The 6,681-nt window shown below is 58.4% G+C and overlaps 1 long non-coding RNA gene across 1 annotated transcript in view; it reads left to right on the top strand.

Annotated features, from left to right (window-relative positions):
• The window catches only part of LOC115949159, a 13,926-nt gene that overhangs the window by 2,788 nt on the left and 4,457 nt on the right, over positions 1 to 6,681 (top strand). Inside the window, exon 2 of the long non-coding RNA XR_004082770.1 lies at positions 2,439 to 2,492. This is a non-coding gene — a long non-coding RNA (uncharacterized LOC115949159). The remainder of the gene's footprint in view (positions 1 to 2,438; positions 2,493 to 6,681) is intronic.

Below are 6,681 nucleotides of genomic sequence, written 5' to 3'. Positions count from 1 at the left end.
TCCCTGTCCCTGTCCCTGTCCCTGTCCCTGTCCCTGCCCCATCCCTGTCCCTGCCCAGGGCAGTGGGTTCCCCAGGAGGGGACACTCACAGCAGCACCACCCCATCCTCCCAGGGCTCCCAGGCATGCCCTGATGGCCCCAGCCACCTTCTGCTGCCATGGTGCTGGGGAGGGTTGGCTGGAGAGCAGGAAAGGTTCATCCCCAGAGGGTGCTGGCACTGCCCAGGCTGCCCAGGGATGGGCACGGCCCCGAGGCTGCCAGAGCTGCAGGAGCCTTTGGGCAGCACTGCCAGGGATGCCCAGGCTGGGGGTGTTGGTGTTGGTCTGGGCAGGGACAGGGTTGGGCTCCTGCACCCGGGGGTCTCTTCCAGCTCAGGATATCCCATGGTTCTGTGGTGGAGCTGTGGAGTCCCAGATGTACAGAATCCCAAAATCACTGAGGGTGACAGATGTACAGAATCACAATGTCACTGAGGGTGACAAAGCTCTCCAGGCCCCTGAGTCCAACTGTTCCCCCAGCCCTGCCAAGGCCACCAGTGCCCCGTGTCCCCAGGAGCCACAGCCACCCCAAAGTGCCACATACCCCCCAAAGTGCCACATACCCCCCAAAGTGCCACATACCCCCCAAAGTGCCACATACCCCCCAAAGTGCCACATACCCCCCAAAGTGCCACATACCCCCCAAAGTGCCACATACCCCCCAAAGTGCCACATACCCCCCAAAGTGCCACATACCCCCCAAAGTGCCACATACCCCCCAAAGTGCCACATACCCCCCAAAGTGCCACATCCCCTCCAAAGTGCCACAGCCACACCAAAGTGCCACATCCCCTCCAAAGTGCCACATCCACCCCAAAGTGCCACAGCCACACCAAAGTGCCACACACACCCCAAAGTGCCACTTTCTCACTCCCAGTGCTGCTGGGCAAACACTGCTCCTGTTTTTACTCCACTTTTACTCCATTTTTGCTCCATTTTTGCTCCACTGAGCTCCAAAGATGCTGCTTCAGGGTGCTGCTCTGCAGGGAGCCGAGGCAGTGCTGGTTGTTCCTGACCCCACACTGAGCTCTGGCTATTCCAGAGCTGTCTGGTTTTGTCCCCGATCTCCTCAGCTCTGCCTTCAAGGACCCACTGGAGCTGAGTGACCCCCATGTGTCACCGTGCTGCTCTCAAAGCCACCAAGGGTGTGTCTGTGAGGTCCCCTCTGGTCACATCCACCCCAAACACCTCTGGCTCTGCAGCTGTTTTGTTTCTCCAGCTGCTTTAGCCAACCTAAAACGAATGTTTGGGTGACTTCAGCTAATGCTCCAGGTTTAGATAGCAAATATTTGTCCAACATGACCTCCAAGAAACCATTTCCCAGCTGTTTGGTTGGCGTGCCAGAGGGTGTTGGGCCAATCCCAAGAGATAGTCAAATATCAGGCACATTTATGGGATCATCCCCAAATAATCTTTAGGTTCCTGTGGATGCATGGGAACAGTGGCATCCTCACCTTCCCAAGGCATCTTCAGACCCTCAATAACTGGAGATCCTTGGCTCCATGTACATGACCTATTGTGTCAAGTTTAACTTATTATTTTTTTTATTTAGTGATTTAATTAATTTTAATTTAATTAATTTATTTAATTTATTTTATATATTTTTTATTGTCTATGTATATATAAAAATATATATATTTAATTAATTTAATTAAATTTCATTCATTCCCCTGCAAATTTAATTAATGAAGAGGAAAATCAATGTTTGGTTGAAGATGTTACTCCCTATCAAAGTAAATTCAAAAATCAGACCTCATGGTGCAACCATGCTTCTTTAGTTCAGCCTGCATTTGATATTCCCCTCCAGTTATCACATAGAATACGCGGTAATAATGAAATAAATAAAAACATTGAATGTTTTTAATTTGTGGAGATGGGGCCTGGCCTGCTACCCCAGCACACACACAGCCGTGCCTTTCACCGGGGCTCTCCCTGCCTTGGCAGCAAGGACAGCACCCTCAGGATAACCAGCAGCTGTTGGCCCAGGCCTCAGTGGAGTGCTGGAATGAGATAAGAGCCACCAGCTGCAGGAGGATGTCACCTTCTGCTCCCGCTCTGCTGCATCCAAACCCTGCCAGAAACGCACCTGGGCGAAGCAGAGCCAGCCCCCAGCTCTCACCAGGAAACAGCTGGAATCCAGGAGGGATTTCTCCTGGGAAGGGCTGTCAGCACTGCAAGGGGCTGCCCCGGGAGGTGATGGCATCCCCAGCCCTGGAGGGGTTTGAAGGCCCTGTGGATGTGGCGCTTGGGGACATGGGGCACTGGTGGCCTTGGGAACTGGGGGAACGAGTGGACTCGGTGGTCTGAGGGATTTTCCAACCCCAACAATTCCATGATTGCCTCTCTCCTCTCGCCCCCCTGTCTCATGTCTGCTTTCTCTCTTTGTGTTTTTGCCTGAAGCAGAGGAAGAAGACGAGGAAGAAACAGAGAAGCTGCAGAATGGGAAGGACCGAGGTGAGGGGACAAACGTGTCACAGAGCTCTGCAGTGTTTTCTGATCACTCCTCTCAGGGTTCACTGGCTCCCTTTGCACCCCACGGGGGCCTCTGGGTGCAGGTGGATGTCCCCAGGTGCACGTGGATGGCTCTGGGTTCTGATCACTCCTCTCAGGGTTCACTGGCTACCTTTGCACCCCACGGGGGCCTCTGGGTGCAGGTGGATGTCCCCAGGTGCAGGTGGATGGTCCTGGGTGCAGGTGGATGTCCCCGGGTGCAGGTGGATGTCCCCAGGTGCATGTGGATGGCTCTGGGTGCAGGTGGATGTCCCCAGGTGCAGGTAGATGGCTCTGGGTGCAGGTGGAGGGCTCTGGGTGCAGGTAGATGTCTCTGGGTGCAGGTGGATGGCTCTGGGTGCAGGTGGATGGCCCTGGGACACTCACCAGGGCAGCCCCTGAGTGGTGGCACTGTCACCTGCCCAGCCCCTGCCCACGGCGACCCTGGCTGCACAAGTGTCCCTGTGCCAACAGGGATCCATCCCACGGTGACCCTGGCAGGACAAGTGTCCCTGTGCCAACAGGGATCCATCCCACGGTGACCCTGGCAGGACAAGTGTCCCTGTGCCAACAGGGATCCATCCCACGGTGACCCTGGCAGGACAAGTGTCCCTGTGCCAACAGGGATCCATCCCACGGTGACCCTGGCAGGACAAGTGTCCCTGTGCCAACAGGGATCCATCCCACGGTGACCCTGGCAGGACAAGTGTCCCTGTGCCAACAGGGATCCATCCCACGGTGACCCTGGCAGGACAAGTGTCCCTGTGCCAACAGGGATCCATCCCACGGTGACCCTGGCAGGACAAGTGTCCCTGTGCCAACAGGGATCCATCCCACGGTGACCCTGGCAGGACAAGTGTCCCTGTGCCAACAGGGATCCATCCCACGGTGACCCTGGCAGGACAAGTGTCCCTGTGCCAACAGGGATCCATCCCACGGTGACCCTGGCAGGACAAGTGTCCCTGTGCCAACAGGGATCCATCCCACGGTGACCCTGGCAGGACAAGTGTCCCTGTGCCAACAGGGATCCATCCCACGGTGACCCTGGCAGGACAAGTGTCCCTGTGCCAACAGGGATCCATCCCACGGTGACCCTGGCAGGACAAGTGTCCCTGTGCCAACAGGGATCCATCCCACGGTGACCCTGGCAGGACAAGTGTCCCTGTGCCAACAGGGATCCATCCCACGGTGACCCTGGCAGGACAAGTGTCCCTGTGCCAACAGGGATCCATCCCACGGTGACCCTGGCAGGACAAGTGTCCCTGTGCCAACAGGGATCCATCCCACGGTGACCCTGGCAGGACAAGTGTCCCTGTGCCAACAGGGATCCATCCCACGGTGACCCTGGCAGGACAAGTGTCCCTGTGCCAACAGGGATCCATCCCACGGTGACCCTGGCAGGACAAGTGTCCCTGTGCCAACAGGGATCCATCCCACGGTGACCCTGGCAGGACAAGTGTCCCTGTGCCAACAGGGATCCATCCCACGGTGACCCTGGCAGGACAAGTGTCCCTGTGCCAACAGGGATCCATCCCACGGTGACCCTGGCAGGACAAGTGTCCCTGTGCCAACAGGGATCCATCCCACGGTGACCCTGGCAGGACAAGTGTCCCTGTGCCAACAGGGATCCATCCCACGGTGACCCTGGCAGGACAAGTGTCCCTGTGCCAACAGGGATCCATCCCACGGTGACCCTGGCAGGACAAGTGTCCCTGTGCCAATGGGGATCCCAGAGGCAGTGCCACCAGTGTCACAGGAGGTCCCTCCCTGTCACCTCTGTGTCCCTGGTGTCCCAGGCTTTCCCCTGTGCTGAGGAACCGTGGCCCATCCCAGGAGTTATCCCAGAGCTGGGAGCGATCCTCGTGGCCTCAGGATTTTCAGGGCAGCCCGAGGGAGGGAATGCCAGGATCTGCTCCTCTCCTCACGTTCCAGGAGCCACCAGGAAGCTCCTCCCAGGGACAGGACCTCCCTCAGGGCCCTCTTGGCTTCTGCTCTGGATGTTCCAAACCCAAACAGAGGAACAGCCTTGGCCGGGTGTGAATCAGCCCCGGCATTTGTCTCGCTTGAGCCAAACGCAACTCCAGCATCAACAAAGCAGGATTTGGAGGCTGCTTTTGTTACACACACATTTCCTGCTGGCTCAGCCGCCGCGGCGTTGCTCCCAGAAGAGCTCATTGCCCGGAGCTTTCCCGTCCCCTGCCTTGTGCAGAGCACCCAGGTGTTTGGAACTGCTCTGTGCCTCTGCCCACCTGCTGCTGAGCGTGGTGGGGAGTTCCATTTTGGCTGAAACAGGAGTTTTCAGAGCAGAACCAAGTCTCAGGACCCTCTCTGCCCCAGAACATTCCTCATCACTGGAATATTTGGGATGCTTAGCAGATGATCCGCGCGCGCCTTTTTCCAAATACGCATTGTGTCTGGCACGGGAAACGGGACGGGGGGAGCTGAGGCATGGCAGATGGTGGATGGAGCAGAGATGGAACACAAACTCTCCCCAATTACTCCAGCCCAGACGTGTCCAAGAGCAGAGCTGGGTCCAAGAGCCTCCGTGTGGAATGTAAATACTGTCCCTGCCAGGGAAAAAGCACTTTATTGCAGTCCCAGAGCCGGTGAGGTCAGCCTCTGGCAGGGACACGGAGGAGTGATCAGTATGGAGCTGCAGGGGCTGGGGGAGCTGCTCCAGAGCCCGTGGGGAGGGGACAGCAGGGAGGGGTGGCCCCAGAGCCAGGTCACCTGCAGGGAGCTGCGGCCAGGGCGCTGCAGGCGTGGGGAGCCCACGGGGAGCCCCGGGTTCAGCTCTGGCAGCAGCCCTGGCCCAGCAGTGCTCTCCTTTGGGGATGGACAGCAGGGAAAAGCAGCTCAGGTGGTCCCCAGCCCCTGCGCCCCCACCAAGGCCGTGGCCCTCGCTGCCATGGACTCAGAGAATCACCCCAGAGTGGTCTGCATGGGAATGGGCCTCAGAGCCATCCAGTGCCACCCCTGCCATGCCAGGGACCCCTCCCACTGTGCCAGGTGCTCCCAGCCCTGCCCAGCCTGGCCTTGGGCACTGCCAGGGATCCAGGGACACTTCTCTGGGCACCCAGGGCCTCAGCACCCTCCCAGGGAACAATTCCTGCCCAATATCCATCCCAAATCGACCTTCTTTTGATTTAAAGCCACTCCTAGGGACAGCAGCATCCTTGGGCTTCCTCACAAGTCTCTTCATGTACTTATTTCCTATTTCCCTGCTGTGTTTTTATCTTATCCCCAATTAATGAAGCCCAGCATCCCCTCCCTGCTGGAGAGGCTGACCTTCGATGGAGCAGGGCTGGATTTGGGGGATGAAATCCTGCGGGAGGAGGATTTGTCACACACACTTTTCCTGCTTTGGTCTGTGTAACAAATCCCACTCGGCGCAAGCCCCGTGGCTGGGATCACAGAGCAGTGTCCCCAGAGGTGTGCCCGGGGTCTCCAGGCTCTGGGGGCACAGCTGGGAGCGGGCAGAGCCTCCTCCCCCCCATCCTGGGGGTGGCACAGCTCAGCCTCGGTGCTGCTCCCTGTGCTCCCCTGTGCATCCTCACCTTCCCCTGCCAGCTGTCATCCCAGGCGGGAGCAGCTCTGCCAGCAGCTGGCCGGGCCCTGCTGCTTCTCCCCCAGGCACCTCTTGGTGGCTGATGTGAACCCAGGACAGTGTCACCTCAGAGTCACCACGTCCTTGTCCCTTCCCTACTGCCCGTCTGGGTTTTCTAACCCTGCAACCGCTGCCAGGGGACCAAACCCCTGGGCTCTGCTCAGACTGGTGGGAGCAGCAGAGCTTGCTGATCCATTACATTTCCTGGGCAAAAAAATACCCAGTTTGAAATTCCAGCACTGGCACAGGGCGCCCACCCTGGGTCCCTGGCAGTGCCCAGGGCCAGGCTGGACCCTGGCACACCCTGGCACAGTGGCAGTGTCCCTGCCATGGCAGGGGTGGCACTGGGGGGGCTCTGAGCTCCCTTCCCACCCATCCCAGTTGGGATCCTGGCATCCCAAGGTGCTGCTGCCTGCGATGGCTCCGGGCTGGGCTTCTCATTCTCAGCACCCAAATCCTGTGGGGTGCAGATCTGGGGGGTTCAAGGGAACAACTGAGCTCTGGGGAGATCCTGGAGCCCCTGGCAGGGCCTGAAGGGGCTCCAGG

This window comes from Geospiza fortis, unplaced genomic scaffold (assembly GCF_000277835.1).
Source record: "Geospiza fortis unplaced genomic scaffold, GeoFor_1.0 scaffold1280, whole genome shotgun sequence".
Lineage (NCBI taxonomy): Eukaryota > Metazoa > Chordata > Aves > Passeriformes > Thraupidae > Geospiza > Geospiza fortis.
Note: the sequence above shows the minus strand (reverse complement) of the source record. Positions and strands in the feature narration are given on the sequence as shown.